This window comes from Mycteria americana, chromosome 2 (assembly GCF_035582795.1).
Source record: "Mycteria americana isolate JAX WOST 10 ecotype Jacksonville Zoo and Gardens chromosome 2, USCA_MyAme_1.0, whole genome shotgun sequence".
Lineage (NCBI taxonomy): Eukaryota > Metazoa > Chordata > Aves > Ciconiiformes > Ciconiidae > Mycteria > Mycteria americana.
Window position 1 is genome coordinate 14,791,950 of NC_134366.1, and position 20,275 is coordinate 14,812,224.

Below are 20,275 nucleotides of genomic sequence, written 5' to 3' on the forward strand. Positions count from 1 at the left end.
TGGCTCCATCCTCTTTGCACCCTCCCTTCAGCTATTTATACACATTAATAAGATTCCCCTCCTTAGCCTTTTCTTCTCCAGGCGAACCAGCTCTTCAGTCTTTCACAGAATCACAGAATCACAGAATCGTATAGGTTGGAAAAGACCTTTAAGATCATCGAGTCCAACCATAAACCTAACACTGCCAAAAACCACCACTACACCATGTCTCTAAGTACCTCATCCAAACGTCCTTTAAATACCTCCAGGGATGGCGACTCAACCACTTCCCTGGGCAGTCTGTTCCAATGCTTGATAACCCTCTCGGTGAAGAAAAATTTCCTAATATCCAGTCTAAACCTCCCCTGGCGCAACTTGAGGCCATTTCCTCTTGTCCTATCACTTGTTACCTGGGAGAAGAGACCGACCCCCACCTCTCTACAACCTCCTTTCAGGCAGTTGTAGAGAGCGATGAGGTCTCCCCTCAGCCTCCTTTTCTCCAGGCTAAACAGTCCCAGCTCCCTCAGCCGCTCCTCATCAGACTTGTGCTCCAGACCCTTCACCAGCTTCGTTGCCCTTCTCTGCACACGCTCCAGCCCCTCAATATCCCTCTTGTAGTGGGGGGCCCAAAACTGAACACAGTATTCGAGGTGCGGCCTCACCAGTGCCGAGTACAGGGGCACAATCACTTCCCTAGTCCTGCTGGCCATGCTATTTTTGATACAGCATGGTACTTTCCTGGTACTTTGATACTTTCCTCATAGCAGAAATGCTCCAGCACTTTAACTGTCCTCGTGGCCCTTCACTGGACCCTCTCCAGCATGCCCATGCCTCTCTCGTACTGGGGAGTCCAGAACCGGACCCAGTCACTGCTCCGGGTGTGACATCTCTCGTGAGGAGTAGAAGGGAAAGATCACCTCCCTCAGCCTGCGGGCAACACTTCCTCTCCTGCAGCCCACAACCCCGTTAGCCGCCTTTGCGGCAAGGGCGCGCTGCTGGCGTCCGCCAGGACCCCACGGCCCTCTTCTGCCAGCCTGCCCTCCAGCTGGGGCCCCCTGCACGGGGGTTGCCGCTCCCCAGGTGCGGGACTTCGCGCTCCTCTCCCCGTTAAACTTCCCGACGGTCGCGTTTACCCGTTTCTCCCGCCTGGCGAGGCCCCTCCGGGGGGCAGCACCACCCGCTGCCGCGCCCGCCGCCTCGCCCGGAGAGGTGTCAAAAACGGAACTGCGTTGGCCGGGAATCGAACCCGGGTCAACTGCTTGGAAGGCAGCTATGCTCACCACTATACCACCAACGCTGCGATGTCTGCCTCGCTGTGGCTGCATCCTTCCTTCTCTTCTAGTTTCCATCCGCTCCTGCTCTGACCACGGGGCTTGCTAACTGCCCACCTCAAAGACAAAAAAGGACTACCCAGTGAAACACTCGAGTTTTCTCCACAGCTGCCAAAGCTACTAGAAAACCTTTTGCTTTCCTTTTTTTTTTTTACCAATGAAAAAAACTAAGGTGTCGTTCATTGAAATATTTCCAACATCCTGATTTAAAAGAAATTCCAAATAAAAGGACTAAAACGTTCAGGAATGGCACTGCAGATGACAGGACAATTGGAGACAATTGGCACTGCAGACAATTGGAAAAAAGGCCAGCTAACGGCTCCAGTCTGATGAAACAAGCATCCTCATTTCACCATTTTTAGTAAAAGAAATACTCTTGCCAGCATTAACGTTGAACTATGATGAGCTTTTTATTTCATGTTTGAAAGGTTAGGTGGAAAAAATTATAATGAACAACGTATGTTGTCCTTTCCCTCAGCTACTGCTTTTCTTTTCTCATTCCATCCAAGATCACATGGAAAATGTAGCTGAAAATAAACTGAACAAAAGGTTGATATTTGAAAGAGGATTATCTGAAACACAAGTTTGAAATTTTTAATCTCAAACTTAAGTACATTTTTATCACATAATGTATGATGAAAGGTTTTCTGTTGCAGTGGATAGAGCCAACAAACTACTTTAGAGGGACAAATTCTCAAAGCTCACATGCCGTGAAGATATCCTATGAATAACCCAGGGCATTCTAGGGCATCTGTGATTTTTCTTCTGACAATGTCCTGTTTACAGACAGATCTGGTTCTTAACATGCAGGAATGTATTGCTTTTCTCAGCAAGCTTATGGATTAAAACATTCTGTGCCAGCGCTCCATGAGATTTAGGACTTTACTAAGGACTGAGACCTTCAGGTCTCTTTCAGTCTCAAGTCCTCAGTCTTAAGCTTACTGCAATGGTTGTCAGAAAAGTTGTAAGACCTAATATTGGTTAGACATCTATCGATCTCCTGATTCCTGACCCTTTCTGTCACTTTGCCTGCATCTGAGGAATGAATAGGTCCATAACAGGTCCCCCAGTCCTGTGCCTACTCTGGCCATTTTACCCAGAATCGTCCAGTCTTTGTACTGGTGAAATTTTATGCAACCTTAGAGAAAAGTCTACGGAGCACAACTACACCATAGTAAGGATATTAAGTCTTCTCGCATTTTCTCCTCACAATTTACTTTAAAAAATAGCAAAACCAGCCAAGATCCTATTTGGAAGGCTCTGCAAATAGGTTGTGAGGGCATACTGTTAAGTGAATTTATAACTAAGACTTAACAGAACAAGCTAAGAGGGCTCTGCTGAATGATGTAGAGTCTATTTTCACTTTATGTGACATGCACTATACATGTATTGCTTTGCAAACACACACTTCAGTTATGTGGTGCATGCCCAGCAAACCATTCTTTTGGGCACCAGATTTTCTGTGCACTTGTTGTGGAATCCTTTTACATGGTGCCTTGGCCCTGAGCCAGTAGGTTAATGATTTAAGAAGATGATACCATGGGACACATCAAACTCACTAATCGTAATAACTTCTGAAAAATACATACCTTATAGTAATGATTTTCATGCTTTTCTTCTAATCTGTAGACACCATAAATATTTTCTAGTAAAACTGCAAAGGCATGGATAATAAATTTAAGCCTAGCAACAGTTGTTTCCAACATTACTGAAGAGTGTGGTTTAACAATCATCACAAAATGCTGTTCTTTACATACTTCCCTGCAGAAATATTCCATGGAACCTGAAAGGCTGGGGACTACCATTTGAAAATCATTACCTTACCATTTAGGAAATCTGAATAACTTTGGTAAAGAAGTCAGTCTGGAGGAAGTGTGGATGTTTTTCTTACTAAGAATGATATTAAAGTTAAAGTTTAATAGCTATTGATATTAATAGCTTAAAGTTGTAGCCTTAACTATGTATTCTTTGTGATGTCACCATCCTGTATTTTAAGGCAATACAGAGTGAAGAGGATGATTTTAAAACTGTGTAAACTGGAAAGAGAGATGGGCCCCCTTTGAATAGAGAAAAAGCACTGGATGAGGATTGCCTGCTCTGAGAAAGCTGGAAGCTGAATTGGTTGGGCAGAACAGGACAGAGAAGCGGGATGGGCTAAAGGGAGCTTTGTGAAGAGCAGCCACCTGGGTCTCAGTTCATAAAGCTGCTTAAACACGCACGAGATTCCTAAAGAATTTAAGCACCCAAAGTTGCAGATAAACTCAGAGAGACGCATTCCCAAAGTCAAAGTAGTCTTATCCTGCTTAAGGAATTCTAGAAACAGTTCTGAACATCTGTAGGCACCTGGAAATCCGTTGAAATCTGACCCCAGTGTTCCAGTCCCAAATGCAAAGCCTTCATGGCTTCAGTAACTCTTGTATGTTCAGACAATACACACATACTGCCAAATCAGGGGCTCTGCATGAAATTCGTCCTGATTATTTCTTGTTTTCCCTCTCTCTCTCACACATATATGTTCACAGATTCCAGTAGCACTTGATGAACAAGCAGATCAAATTAACCCTTATTATGTCTTATCAAAACAAGATAAGCGTGCAATGGTAGCCTTTCCTAATCTGGTTTTAATTCACTAGGCAACAAATTTGTTGACTATGAGTCTACTGCATATAGCAGAGAGGAAGTACTTTACTGTGGCATAATTAAAAGGATTCCTACCACATACGTAATGACACACTCTGCTTTCTTATTAAAGGTTTCCTTTGTTTGGGTTTACACCAAATTAGTTGCATATGTGACTGTTTTTGCTGCAATATCATCTTCAACTACTTAGTGCATCATCACGCTAACCTCTCAATTAACCCTTGTTTCAAAGACTGCTCATTGCAGGTGCAGCAACATTGCTTTTCTGGCAAAGGACATCTTGCTCACTGCTAGTGACCTCTGTTATTGCTGAGGATCTGGGCATGCTACATATGCTTTTTGTTTACAGTGCAAGGCCTCAGCTAATTGCGTAATTGAGACGCTGCAGATCCACAGCCTGTAGAAATCTACAACCTATTCAAACACAAAAAATAAAGCCTACGTCTAACAAACACTGAATTTGTCCAGTTTTCTGGCAATAAGCTTCTCCCCAGAGTATAGATCTCAATTTAATTGGTCTGGAAGGATAATATGCTTCTATTGTAGGTCCAATGGATTCCTTAGTCCATATCAGAGAAAAAGGTTAAAAATAAGAACAACATATCCCAAAAGATTTCAGAACACTTTAGTGCTACCATCTGAACAGAAGCTATTACCCATCACAAGTTCTATGAACTTCTCCAGTAAAGAAACAGCATTAAATCTTCAAAATAAAAGACATCTAAGTTTCAGAGAAGAAAACTGCCTGAAATATGTTAGGCAAATAGTGGTATAATACTGTTACAGACACATGATCATTCGGAAGCTATTTGAAAGCTTTATGTATTTAGACATAATACACCAGAAGAAAAAAAAAAGTTTTTAGAGGTAGTTTACTTAGGATAAGCCAAGTATAAGTTAAATTTAAAAAAAAAAATCAACCTTCATGAGGCTCTTGCTTGGAAATCTTATCTATTTTTCTTATTATTACTATGCTTTATTTTTTATATAACCGGAATGTCTTAGATTCTGACTTCAGTTTGCCAAATGCTGTTCTCCAATCAAATTATTCACATAGTTATATACTTTGCTGTATCGAGGTCAGTCTCCTTTAGTCTCCTTAACATACAATAAAGATAACATACATGTAGAAACATGTTTATCAAAGAAGATAACAACTCAAATTTAGGAATACTTTAAAATGGACTATAAAGATGGCATTTCAAAATTCTTGACTTGTTGCTGTCCATTAAGAAGTCTGCAAATATTTTTTAACATTTGTAATACTTGTTAGCTTGGTTTCTTTTTTCATTTCTAACAGTCATAAATTATATTTTCTCTAGTTAATAAAATGACATGATTCTGGATTTAATAGAAAATATTAGTGATTCTATAATTTCTCATGATAATTACTGAGTCTTTTTTTTTTAACATCTAGAAAAATGTTTGACTTTTCAAAATGAAATTAAGCATTCTTTTCTCTACCAATAACTAACAGAAATTTAATGGCAAGCAATAAGATTCTTTCTCTGGTGTATGTAAAATTCATAATACTATAATTAATAGTAAGCTGTTAACTTGAAAAAATAAAACCAACTTTCCTGAGAAATACAATTCTTAGTGCTAAGGAGAGCTCACTGCCCTGGATGCAGTGGAGCCCAGCAAGGCTGGTATAGTACGGCTAAAATAAAGAACTCAAGAGTCAGCTTCTTTCTAGCCATCCTGATGATGAAATCAACTGAAATCCAGGCAACTGTCCCCAAAATCATAAACAATTGTTAAAAAATCTTAAATAATTCTAAGCCATTTTTGGTTTTGTTCTTTAGCTTTTCTTTTGAATTATCAGGGGATAGGAAGTTAAATGAAAATCTGAACTGAGATTCTTTTCATGCATTCACTTGGCTTCAGAAGCTGGGATGCTATGTAAAAATGTGCATGGGCACCTTCAGAGGGTGATTCATCTCAACCTGGGACAAGTGTCTAAAATAAGCTGGTGAATCACCTTCTGGAGAGACTTTTTCTTTCTATTGATGTTAAAAATATGAATTGGTTAGCTCAAACTTAGACATTTTAAACAAGGTGGCATTCATATAGCCTAAACTTTTTAAAATTCATGATAAATCACAAAATGACAACTCTAATTTTCTCTCCATCTAAATTGTTCTTACTGGCAGTTATGTTATTTTGAGAATGGGTGTATCATCTGGGAAGACAAAGTTTGAGATTCATTATGTATCATGTATGGATACTGATGATTTTTTGTGCAGAGCAGATACAAGACATTCAACAGTGATTTAGATGTTTTCAGGATGAACACAATGCATGCCTCAGAAATTATTTAATATTTTAAAAAGAGCTACTCAGTCAGGAAGAACTTTACTGGCTCTCTATGGTGCCTCAAGGAAACAGAAGTCACTGAACTTGCTCCATTTGACAAGACCACAAACAAACGTTTTAAAAAATCCAACCCCAAACAAAGAGGATTATTATAAAACAAGGTTCTTTTTTCTTTTAATTCATGTGGGTGATTCAAGAAGACAGCTACACAGCCTTCTGTCACTATTCCAGATTTATTAGCCAGATCTGAAGTTTGTAAGTAGGTAGGCTTCAGACATTTTCACCCTTATACTTGTACCCCTTTCCGTAACAATATCTGTTCTACATGATCAGATTTATAGATACAGTAAGAGAGAAGAATAGTAAAAGGACCTTTTTATTTCTACAGATTGAAAATGTAGAAGTCATGTATGTAGTTTAGTATAATATATGATTAAAGAAGCCCAAAGATTCAGTAGAGTATTTTTGCTTTTTTTTACCCTCCAGCACACTCCTGTTCTTCATTCCCATTCCTCCTTGCTTCAGACTGCTTTCTTGGCATGTTTTTAAGCAAGGCAAGGCACACCCACAACCTCCACCTAACGTCAGAAGACATCACTGGAAGATTTGACTGTAAAGGTTGAATACGAAGACCTGACTGAGAATGGGAATTTATTTTTTTAGTAGCAGAAGGATTCAGACTCCATGAACAAGATTCAGATTTATTTGGTCAATTTATTTTATCCCTTTCTCTCTTACTATCTCTTGTAGGGGAAAATTTCTGCTTTTGTTTTAGACTAGGTTATCCTCATTGGTTTTGGCCACAGTAATAATTTATCTTTTTATTTATCCTTACTATATAATTTATCTTTGGTATACAATGTTGGAGATGTGTACAGTGATCTGGAGTCTAAGATTCTGCTTTACTGCATCTCCATCTTTCTGGGAGTTGAAAGGGAATAGTAGGGAATTACTGAATAAGTTCTGCCTCTTTAGGGAAATATGCACGTAGAAATATGTATAACATGGTACTTGCGTTTAGTTGTGTAGGGATTTCTTTTTTCCCATCACATTCTGAAAAGGTTGGCATATTTCATTTTTTATGGTCAGTCCAAAAGATTATGCATTCCAGAACCCTGTCAAATGAATATGATTGATGCACCAGTGGAAAATAAATATGGGGAAAATTACTCTGGAGTATTTATGCATTAAATAAACTAACATTCTCTATCCCAGAGGCTTACAGACAAATGAGCAATTAAGCCACTTAATTATTGCACTTCAATGTAGAAATTGACTTCTATGGAAATGGGGTGCACTATTTAAGGTGATTGTGGGTATTTCTCTGTGCTAGGCCTTTTTAATGACTTTTGTTCTGAGGTTTAACATGTGCATTGGATCATATAACCCATTCCTGGTCAGGACTGTCAGGTTTAGTCATTTTGCTGGGGAAACTTCCTTGAAAAAAATTTTTGTTTCAAAATACATATTCATTTCGGAGGGAAAAGATTTTATTGTTTCAAATTCTTGCTGCAATTCAAGAAAGCCTCTGTTACAGTTCTGTCTTACAGTTAGGACAGATGAAGACTGAATTTATAAACATAAGTACACAACAATAATTTTATCACAAATTCATGCCTTTTATTATCTCAGTGTCAATTTCTGTGCAAGTTAATTTGGAATTAAAGTTTTTCAGCTGTCAGTACTCTACATCTGAAGTATGGCAGAACTGCTCTGCAATTTGGTTAAGCTAATGTAGCTTTGTATACCGATAATTACATTATTTAATCAAAACTTTCTGTAGAGACTCTTGTGTAGTTCTTAAATTGGAATTTTATTGTCTAAAAATTAAATTACAAGTCATACCAACATTCCATTGGATTAACTGTAAATGCTTTTCAGAACAGGTTTAGGTACTTTGGATACCTTTTCTTACCTTTTGTTATGACTTGGTCTAGAATTTGATTATTTTGATACCTAATCCTCCAGCTACTGTGGTTCACCAAGTTATGAGACATTAACTGAGCTGTAGAATTGTTTGTTTGTTCTTCATGCATTGGCCATGATCTGCAAAAGCAAATCGCACCATGGAGTATAATTCATATTCACTGCAAGTCAAGTTGACCTGCATTTGCTTTGGCTGAAAGCAGATATACAGAGTTTCCACAGATCAGATGTTATACAGTAGATTTAATTCACGATTATCTAATTTTTTCTTTGTTACTTTCTGTTGTGGTTTAGCCCATCGGCAATTAAGTACCACACAGCTGCTCGCTCACCCTCCCCCCCGGTGGGATGGGGGAGAGAATCGGAAATCGGAAGAGCAAAAGTAAGAAAACTCGTGGGTTGAGATGAGAACAGTTTAATAATTGGAAATAATAATAATAATAATGTAATGAGAAGGAAAACAACGAGAGAGAGAGAGGAACAAAAACACAGGGAAAAAAAAACAGTGATACAACCGCTCACCACCCGCCGACCACCGCCCCGCCAGTCCCCAAGCAGTGATTGCTACCCCCCAGCCACCCCCCCAGCTTTCTATACTGAGCATGACGCCATATGGTATGGAATAGCCCTTTGGCCAGTTGGGGTCAGCTGTCCTGGCTGTGCCCCCTCCCAGCTTCTTGTGCACCTGGCAGAGCATGGGAAGCTGAAAAGTCCTTGACCAGTGCAAACACCACTTAGCAACAGCCAAAACATCAGCGTGTTATCAACATTATTCTCATACTAAAATCCAAAACACAGCACTATACCAGCTACTAGGAAGAAAATTAACTCTATCCCAGCTGAAACCAGGACACTTTCTAACTCTGCGTATGGGTAAAAAGAAAATACCATACATGTTAAGCCAAGAATTTATTGTTAGCGCTACTAAAATCCATCTAAAATACAAAAAAGTTACCATTATGAGTCCAGTTACAATGATATTAACATTCACCAAATTCATCAAATATTCAACATTCTTCTATTTCAAATTCTCTACTTAATAGAAATCATCTCTTATTAATAATACCATTGAAAATTGTTACACAAAACTTCCTAGTTTTCTACACTTTTTCTCTGGATAAGCTCTTTTCCACCACAGCTCTCTATCCTAAGGCCATCAGAGCCAATCTTCCTCAGAAAGAACAAGACAGTTGCAGCGAGTCAACAGCATCCCTGAGGAGAGTGATGTTGATGATGGGATTTTTTCTTTTTCCTTTGCTGGGAGCAGTATGTTGCTAATGGTTTCTTTCACCTTCCCCTAGGCTCCAGGTGGGGATATTTTTATACATTATTATAGATTACACATTTTCTTACCTTGTTCTTTCTTCACATTATACCTGGGTTTAGTAATTATGGTATGTTTTACTTACCTCAGATCCTTATTCTTCATTCTCTTTGCTACCCCTAAACCAGTTTTGCTCCCAGGTTTGCATTTCTTTAACAGACCATTGTGGAGTTTTTGTACCCCCCGGGGTCTCCAGTGTCATTCTGTGCCCCGTCTTTTACCACCCTGTAGTCCTCCACACGGCATCCTGGGTTCCCATTGCCATCGCACCACGCTTGTATTGCTCTAACACTGCATCATCATGCTGGAGTCACATATTTTGTTCTCCAAAGAAAAACTACTTGTTAAAACTACCTATAGAAAAATTACAGTTGCATCGTGTATTATTCAAAGATAAGCACAAGTTAAACAAATCAGGAAACAGACATCCAGTCATTAGAAAGATGCTATGGCTTAACAATGAGGAAAAACATTCAAAACAGGCCGAGACAAGTTCAGACAAGGTCTACCAAGTCATCGTACCAGATTTTCCCTTTCCTGAATTGTTCTATCAGACCCAGCTTAGTGCCTCTAAAAGCTTCACATTTCTGCTATCTTTATGCCTCCACACAACGCAATATGAAGGATATATGTGGGTCTCATGACTTTGTTAACTGAAGATGTGCAATACATTCTCACACTGATGTCTTTTACCAGAGTCTCTTGACTTTCAAACATACAGAGTCTCACAAAAGCCCCAGAGGAAAGGATTATTTTCTACACAGTCCTACTAGTAGTGAAGTATGAGAGATTTTAATTGGGTAGCATATCACATGACTAATAATGCTAAGGACAATATTCTGAAAGTCTTTATGTCTTGCATGTCAAGGTAATGACTATTAAAACAGATACTTTAACCAATTCTCTCTGAAGACCCCCCCCTTCTCGTGCCTATTTGGCAGGGTGTACTATCTGAGAGCCGTGTGGACCATTCTTTCTTTTCTTTGCTGTTTGACACTCAGTGTAGGTTGTGCAGTTCTGTGCATGAATGCCAAGCCAACAAATTCTCCTGACTTTTCATGCTACCGTAAGTTTTCTTTGCCTAAAGTTTCTATCTTAAGGACTGGTATGTCTCATTTAGGATCATACAAACTCAGAAGCACTGCCTGATTCCTTTGTAAGCTGTCAACAAAGTAAAATGTCTTTATAGTACTTTATTTTTCTGTCCTACATTGTATAAGTTGTTTGGTTTTAATCAATGTTATGTAGTTTTAACTACCTCCATACATTTTTTTCACTCTGTCTCCATTTCATATCATGTACCGAAGTTTTGCCAAATAAGCCATAGCCAGGAAGTTGGTCATATGGAAGGAACAGTTACTACAGAATTAGATGAAATATCAAGTGGGCAAGCATGTTAAGCTAACACAGACATTCCCTTTTTTTTCCCCATGAATCCATATGTGCACCTGTTTCAGGATAAATCCCTTTACTCCCATTGGGTTCCTGTTGTGTTTGGCACAGACTGGAGAAGCGCAATGGAAGGGCACTGTGCTAATTTTTCAGGGATGCCTAGTATGTACATATTCCTCTGAAGCTGGCGGGAGCTGCAGGTGCTCAATATATTCGGAAAATCATGCTTTAGTAGGAAATTTTATCCTCTCTCCTAGAAAGATATAGTTTTAAAAATCAGATGGAGACCTTCTGTCTCATCTGACCTTCGCTTCAATGAATTCCTTCATCCTTCTGGAAACAAAAGGAAGTCTAATGAAAGAAACATTGTTTATTTAATGTCTTAGGATAAACTACCCAAAAAAAAGAATATAAGGGAAAGAAATGTCTAGAACTCAAACCCTGGATAAAAGCAAAACCTCTACAAAAGAGGTAATTCTGCAGAAAGAGGTATTTCAAGAACATTAGAGTGAAGCAGCTTCTTTACAACAATTTCTCTAACACACCTGAAATGCTCTTCTGACATATTCAAGCTTTGCTCCTAAAACCTGAAGAAATATAAAAGAAAACATGACAAACAGTAAGAATGACAGAATAAAAAGAAAAGAAAACTTATGAAATTAAATTAAATTAAAAAATGCAATAATCAAAGAACAAACTCGAGAAGATAAAGCAATGGAACAAATTCATTCCCACTGCGACTGCAGCTAACTAAATAGGTTTAAATGAGAGGACATAATTGTCTTATTGTCATTATATTTTGAATGTTTCTCACTTTATTCCTTCATTTCTTTTTGAAGCCAAAAAAAGAGAGGGGAAAAAAAGTCAAGAAGGAAAACAGATAATACCATTCATGAGTAAAATTTCTAAATGTAAGTAAGATTCAGGTGATAAAAAGTAGCTGATTATTAAGATCTCACTGAAAAATACTGACACTGTTGTTCAGAGAAAGCAAAGACTCATCATATTTTGTATTCTGTGCAGTGACAGGAATGGTGCCTGGTTTCCGTGTAGTAGTTTCATTCAGAAGTAACATGCTTTTTATGCCTAGTACTAAGCTGGTTATGAAAAACATAGTAACTTATTGCTGGCTACAAATTCTGTGCCGAACATAATACTTCCTGCTGATTTGCCACTGTTGGTCCAGTTAGTGCACACATTTTGGAGTTCTCTGGGCACCATTTATTCAATACAAAAGAGATAAGGACCACAGTGCCCAGGGGATGAAATAGTGCTTCCATTGCTAGTCTAATTTAAAGTGCACAAAAGTGCACAGCATGAAAGCCCAGCTTCACAAGAAAGCTTGAGAAATATGTATTGTTAGGCTTCCCCAGGAACTAGAGGTTGGGAAGTTTTCTTGGGACATGGGAGATACAGATTCCAGACCCCTTCATGATCAAATGAAGGAGGATCATGATGGAGCTGCAATGCAAAGAGGCAACATACAGGAGGAAGCAGGGACAAGCTATAAAGGAGTAATTTAGAAACAATTCCTGGGTATGTATGGGTGGTGTTAGGAAAGCCAAAGCTCAAATACAGTTGAAACTTGCACGGACATCACGAACAAGAATGTCTACCACTATGTTCGTAGTAAAAGTCTGGACAAAGGAAATGGGTGCACATTGCTGAAGGGAGCAGGTGATTGAGTGACAGCAGACACAGATAAGGCTGAGGTACTCAGCATCTTCTTTGTCTTAGACTTCCCCAACAAGGTCTCCCATGTCTCTGTGCTTAGAGGTGAGGCTCAAAAACTACCAAGAATGGATGAGGATAGAGTCAAAGATTGCTTGGAGAATTCAACCCATATACGTCCACAGAACCTGCCAGGATGCATCCAAGGGTGCTGGAAGAACTGGCTGATGTGCAAAGGCTGCTCTCCAACATCTTTGAAAGATGGTGGAGAACACAGAAGGTTGTCTTTTCTTACTACCTTTCCAAAAAAGGCCAAAAGGACAATCTAGGGAACTGCAGGCTGGTCAGCCTTACTTCAGTCCTTGGAAAAATTGTGGAGCAAGTCCTCCTCTTTGAGCACATTTCTGGGCACATGAGCAAGAAGAAGGTGATCAGAGCAGTCAGCTTGGTAACCATGCTGGTTACTGAGGGTAAATCATGCCTGACCAACCCTCCCACACAATCTCCCACAATGTTCTTGTACGGAAAGTGGGATTTTACAGTTTGGGTGGGTGGACAACTGGATGGATAAAAAACTGATTAGATAGTGAGGCTCAGAGGGAAGTGGTTAATGGAGGGTGGTAACAAGCAGAGTATCACAGGGGTCTATCCTGTTCTTCTTGACATCTTTAAGAGGACAATGGCAAGTGAGTCTGCTCCATATAGAGCTCTGATTGATAGGCTCTGTATAGAGTGAGAGCACTCTGACCAAGTTTGCAGGTGACACTCAACTGGGGGACAAGGCAATATACTCCAGGGCAGGGCTGCCATCTAGACAAATCTGGACAGGCTAGAGGAATGGGCCAACAGGAACCTTATGAAATTCAGCTAGGACCAATGCCCAGTCCAGCACAAGGAAAGGAGGAGCCCCTTGCAGTGGTACAGGAGTGGGCTGGGGTGGCCAGGGAGCAGGTCTGCGGGAAGGGCCCTGAGGCCTGGTGGGAACAGCAAGGGCTGACAGCATCCTGGGCTATGTGAACAGGTCATGGTCAGGAGACAGAGGAAAGGGATCATCCCATCTGCCCAGCACTCATTAGACCACATCTAGATATTACATCTAGTTTTAGCCCCACAGTACAGGAAAGATTAACAAACTGGAGTGAATTCAGCAAAGGCCACCAAGGCAGTTGGAGCTGGAGCATTTACCCTATGCAAAGAAGCTGAGGGAGCTGGGACTGGTCTGCCTGGAGAAAGGAGGTTTGGGGGAGAAGGGACTTCAGACCCAAAAGCAGTCTTCCCCCAGTACCTAGGGGAGGTCTATGACAAGGTGGAGTTGTCCTACAATGCTGTATGGTGGGAGGTCAAGAGACAATAGGCAGAAATTGAAATAAGTGAGCTCAGTCTGGATACAGTGAAACCCTTTTCCCAAAGAAGATAACTGAACAGAGAAACAGGTTGCCCAGTGAGGCTCTGCAATCTCCATGCTTGGGGGTTTTCAAAACCTGACTGGTTAAAGACTTCAGCAACCTGCTCTGAAGTTGTGGTTACCCCTGCTTTGAGCAGGAGGTTGGACAAGAGACTTTCTGAGGTCCTCTCCAACCTGAATTATCTTGTGATATCCAGTCAGAGAGACTCTGTCCAAAAATGGTTAAGAATTTTGTTAAAGCATTTTAATATCTGGAGAAAATGAATAATTAAAGAGAAAATTCATTAAAATATTTTTATTAATAAGAATAACAATTATTTGTGAAATTTTAGATTTTTTAAATGTAAATTGCATAATATTTTACATTGTCTTAGCAAAGCTAAGAAGCTTTACTTCAGAGGCATGTTAAGAAACCTTAGTGCTTTTTGTTCAATGTTTTGGGATCACTGAGTGGAAAGCCCCTCTTTCCAGAGTTGTAAAGGACTGTTAAGATCATTAGTATGAACTTTGATCTGCTTCTTATCCAGAGCATATGATTTTATTTATTTTAAACAGTCTTGGTAGAAATTGCTAAAAAAAAAAAATCATGTAAGAAATTTATAAATACACAGATTTTAACTCTCTGGGCTGAATTTTTGCCTGCTTGACATCTGCCTGAGTTTTGGGAGGAATACTTTTGGAGGGAATATTTCAGCAAATCATTTTCACCCCTTTAGAAGAACAAGTTGTTCATTTATACTCACTGTTAGGTACAAAATCCTATGACATTGTGAGCTGCTCTACCGTTCCAGTGGTATGAGACTGTCTGTGTCAGGGATGATCCTTTTGCTCTTCAAAAAATGAAACCCAGGTGAGAAAATTAGAAGCAGGAGCAAGGAAAGAAGTCATGAATCTGAATAGGGAAAGAAAAGAAAGCACAGCAGAGGGATTTATAATACGAGTACAAATTTCATATTCCTGCTGATGCCTATGATCTTACTGAAACTAGTACAGATGGTAATTTCATCTGTTACTCAGTATAATCAAGACATTTTTCAGTATCAAGGTGTCAAAAATCTTTTGATGGTAAGATGACTCTATGCTGTATCAGGTTTGATCATAATGCAGTCACTGGCTAAATCAGTTGTCATTTCCTTCACAGCCACTGGTTTCTGTAGCTAGTTTTATGCTGTAAATAGAATTGGACTTTTGTTACTTGGAAAAATATGAAGCGTTTCACACAACATCTATAACTATAATAGATAGGACAACCTTGTATAGGAGTAATCACAAGTACCAATAAACATTTTTTGCCTTTACTTAAATTATTTTAAAATCAATACTTTTCCAAGCTTCCTGATTTCCTGGCTTTTACTCTTACTTACGGGTGAAATTTGTTTCCCAAGAAAAGTTCTGTACTATGATGAGTAAATATATGGCTTATTGTTGAATACTTAAGCACAGTTTTAATAAGAGGTCATTAAATCTGATGGATGGGGCCTCCACAAACAATGTCATCTGTCACTCTACGCTCAGCGAAAGGAAGTAGAAGAACAGCTGGTTTCAGTTCTCATGAGTTTCACATTTTCCTTATTTCTGAATCACGAGATAAATTCCTATGGTTCTAATCCGGCTTTTTAGTCACAGCTGTAACACAAAGGAGAATTTATACCCAAGTTGATATGTTTTGTCTAGTTTTGAGCTGCGAGCATAAAAAGCTATGAAGCTTGAGCATGTATTTTCTCAGAATTTATCTATCAGCCCATTTAATTTTAATTAGTTAGAAGTCTGCAAGTGTTGCTAAATTATCCAGTCAAACCTTGCTAACTACTAAGTATCAAAACCACCTCAACTGAGTTTGCTTTCACCTGATTGCAGGTTTGTTTATGTTATAATTCCAGCCTGAAAAAAAAAGAAAAGGTATAATACATCAGCTTTTAGAAAAGATATTCTCTGCCAGGTACAAGGTGCCTCATCTACCACATCAGTGAAAGCCTACCTAGCTAATTATTGACTCATTGCTGCTTGTTCCTGTGAGAACAACCACAGTGTTAACAATCTATCATTACTCTGTAGACCCTGAAATAATGCTTAACTTGTAATTCTGTCATTAATAAACCATATCGTTTGAAATAAGTCAAAGACAAAAATAGATGCCAATCAAGAAAAAAAAAAAGACATCATTGTCCTAATTAGTCTGAAGAAGTCTACATAATGAAATACCAAAAAAGTATAAAATATCCTCAGAAAACTAGCAGGACAGCAATGGGTTGAAATAAAGCACAGACTAGATTCTAGAAGTTTTTTGTGATTTGGCCTAATGTACATACTCTTGTACTGACCAGGTTCGCTTCGACCATCCCACCTTCCCTAAAATACCTTCCTTAAAAAATGTGAATATAACAGAACATTTTATAACCTACATTTGATTTTTAATATCTGTAAAGTCAGGTTACCTGGACCTAAAAAGTATAACTAACCATACCCCTGAACAAGGAAAGTTGCAGTGAGTTGTCAATGAACTTTCCTACTATCCATTCAATTGTAAATCATTATTATGGCTTTATTATTATTGGATATAAATAGAGATCTCAGAGTCTGAATGAGCACAAACTTACTTATGAGGATGAGGATAATTGTGCTGGCTTAGTATGTTTGAGGTACGTACAGAAAACTACAATCTATCAATATTTAATAGTTTTATATTATTCATTGCTGATCATATTAGCCACTAGAACTACACAGAAAATTAGTGTGTTCTCATTTCATAGAGATTTCTGTATCTAACATTGAATAGATCAAAATTACTTAGTTTCTTTGCTGGAGATTTTGCAACATAATCTGCACATAAAACAGTAATTCAATATTCTTAGTTTTTCTTCTCCAAAAAGAGATGAGAAACTGAAGATCATAAGCTGATCTTAAACATTACATAAAAAATAAGTCCCATGCTATGTGGTAATAACCCCCACCATGTCAAAGCCACAGATTTTCCCTAAATTCATGGAAATTTAGGCTTTAAGCAATTCATTGTACAGACAAGAGCCAAACATAGTATTTGGTTCTAACCTTCCCCAAAGTATACTAGATAGCACTTAAATTTGACATTTCAAAAAAAAGTGCAAAAGCAAAAATTAAAGTATTTTCTTTGTAACTTTTAAAAACTTTCTTTTTCTTTGTCTTATTAAAAAGAAAAAAAAAAAGTATAGTCAGTTTTCCACCAAAACCACACTTCCCTGTGCTTAGGCCATGAGCCACATCTCACTGATCATAAACTGGTCTCTGGGATGATGATGGTGGAGTCAGTGAAGGAACTGTAGAACTGATCACACACGAGACTCCTTTCTGACTCAGAAAGCATTTGTGCCTGTAGATTTACAAAGCGGACTGTGGACCCTCCATTTTTGCTATCCTGTATGTCACACCAGAGATTGCAGGATGCAGCAGTAATTTTACGACCTTCCTCATCTCCTTCCATTCCCACACCCTTTCTAAATTGTGCCATCAGCTGACCTAGCCTACAAACACAAAAAGTGTTCTCTAACTGCACAATTTCAAAGCATATCAAAGCATTAATAAGGATGATGTGGTTCAGAATTTTTGAAAATAAAAATAATCTGAGGTTAGAGTATTGGAGGCATTTTCCATGCAAGCAGTTACCCTATCACATCTGCTACCTATTGTGGTTACATCTTCTTCCACTTCTAAATTTAATATACGTACCTTTTATGTGGAAAGAAGGAGTCCAACCCTCACAAATTCTGTGTAGACTAGCCTGACTTCTCTTCTTCCTCTAATACTATACATAATTTCTTAGATTCAGACAAAGTATTGAAGAACGTTTTTCTTTACCCTTTCTCCTGATACCTCTGACACTGGAATTTACCCTTTGCCCTTTGATAACTAGTATCCGAGTCTTTCCAGTAAGGGAGGAATCAGTGACAGAAAACATACAGACAATCACTTGTTTTATCTGCCAGTAAACAAACAAGGCTCACCTCCCATGAAGAAAACAGAGAAGTATGTGACCGCATAATTAAACATGGTGTACTCGTGCCTTAAGAAAGGGTAACTAACTAAGCCTTTCTGAACAAACTACTTCTAACATTGCCTGTATGTTGGATCCAAGCTTTGCAGCCTTGGTGATCTTTTTTATAGTGTTTGATATGCAGCTCCCTAGATTTCTCTGAAGAAAATAAGAAATCTCCTCTTGAAGAATCACAGGGATATCCTCATGGCTTACAAACAACTTTGGGATCTTATTACAGCACTGTGGTGAATATCTGCTTGGTCATTTGGTGGGAATGTGGAGAGACATCCTTGTTTCACAGCTGTCAACTCGCTGCAGGGAAGGGATGTGAGGGATGTTAGGATTTAGGAATCCTGATTCTATTTCAATTAGACAACCCTGTCATTGTCTCCACAAGCCTAAACTCCTGCCTGTATCTTTGTCTTCATCCAAATCCAAGGCTTTCTCTAGTACTGCCAACAACATTTCTATTTGGCTCCAAGCATCTCACAGTGGCTTAAGAACAGTAAGTAATTAGTCTCACACATAAATCTGGATGCGGATGTGCTCCCAGAGCTGAGCAACTACATGACTGCTCTTTCATGGTGTCAGTAAGGCACATGCCACAACAGAGAGTGATAGCAGCGAGGAAGGTTTACAGCCTCTTTTACTGGACCTCCTCCTATTTTCTGTTTAGTTTTTATTCTGTTCTGAGGTGCTTTGTATGATCTCAGATAGGAAGCTGAGACAAAAAGAGTGGTTAACAGCCACCACATAACATTCTACTTATCTGTTTGGTTCTGCAAGACTGAATGTACAATTTATATATAGTTGCCATGCCTATGCACAACTGAGAACATAAATAGCAAAGGCAGGATACAAGGAATGCAATTTAAATAATCTGAAACTGTTTTAAAGACATCTGGAAACTATCTGGAAAAAACCCATCAGGGTAAAACTTCTTTAAAAAAACATCAAGGAACAGCCTTTCCACAGAAGCAGAAGTTAGGAACCCTAACTGCATCTGATAAAGACCCAAGTCAAGTTAACAATCACATTCATGAACTGCAAGTCTGACTAAGATTCCAGATCAAAGGTAAGAGCAAAGACTAGTAAACACATAGATTTCTATGGACAATGGACGTGATTATGAGAACTACAAAGGGTAAGTAAGTGTGTAAATTCTGTGAGAGACAAGAATCAAAACAACTCAAAGGTAGTAGGAAAATAATGGGAAGACAGAGACTGGAGAGGATACAGTTTAAAAAAATAGGTAAAAAGGAGCAGGGGGCAAGTTTAAAAAGACAAGAATGGGCTCATTGTGATGTCATCCAAGGAAGAAGGTACCTCTGAAGAGGGTGGGCTGCAAAGGGGGTGGGCTTGGGTCTCTAATGGATCCAGGAGCTGGACAGAGCATGACACAACTGTAATTTAAACAATTTGTTTGAAATTAGTAGCAAAGTGAAGAGAAGCAAATTATTTCTGGATCCTGGTATCAAGCCAGAACAATACTCCTTCTTATAGGTCAAGGATAGCTTTAAGTGACTCACTATTTCGGCAGCTACGTATGGAAATGTAGGACTGGCTTTTAACTGCCAGCTGAACAGAACGCAGATCTAGCTGTCTGCCAAATATGATGCATAATGGCCAGTATAAAAGGAATGCAGGTGTAGTTATCACATTTGTGTAGCTAGTTTATTGTATCTGGATGTTTGAAAGTAAGACAAGAATAACACCTAGGATAAGATGGTATGATAAATAGATGATCTATAATTACAACCTATTAATAATGGCAGACAACCATACGATAGAAAGCTGGTAACCGAGAGCAACCAAGAACCAAGAATCCCCAAAATAACTTAGAATATACAGCATTTGAAACATGCATAGAAGGATAAACAGCTCACAGTCATTACACATGGGATTTTAGACAACTTGTTGTCACTTTGTGGTGTTTTGTCACTGCCACACAGTGCTGCATTTCAGTTGTGTCATATTGCACTGGTATAGAAACAACCCCAATAATGAATCCTGTTTAGAATGAAATCTGTGACCGTTGGATCTGGAGTGACTTTGCGTGGATGGGGAAGCCCAAGTCTGGAGTTACCTCTACCAACACTGGAAATCAGGAAATGTCTGACCCTGGTGACTTACTGAAAGTGACTGAACTGCAGAAATCATTGCTAGGAGGAAAAAAGTTTGGAAAGAAACATCAGACTGCTACAGACTTCTATACACATCAGACTATTACAGACTTCTACACAAGTGTTCTGAAATCCTCTGTAGGTTGGTAAAACTTTAAA

General features: G+C 38.9%; 1 non-coding gene across 1 annotated transcript; it reads right to left on the reverse strand.

Moving 5' to 3' along the window:
• Positions 1 to 1,204: 1,204 nt before the first annotated feature.
• TRNAG-UCC (transfer RNA glycine (anticodon UCC)) lies at positions 1,205 to 1,276 on the reverse strand. Its single transcript has one exon. It is a non-coding gene; the product is annotated as a tRNA-Gly (tRNA).
• Positions 1,277 to 20,275: the final 18,999 nt, after the last annotated feature.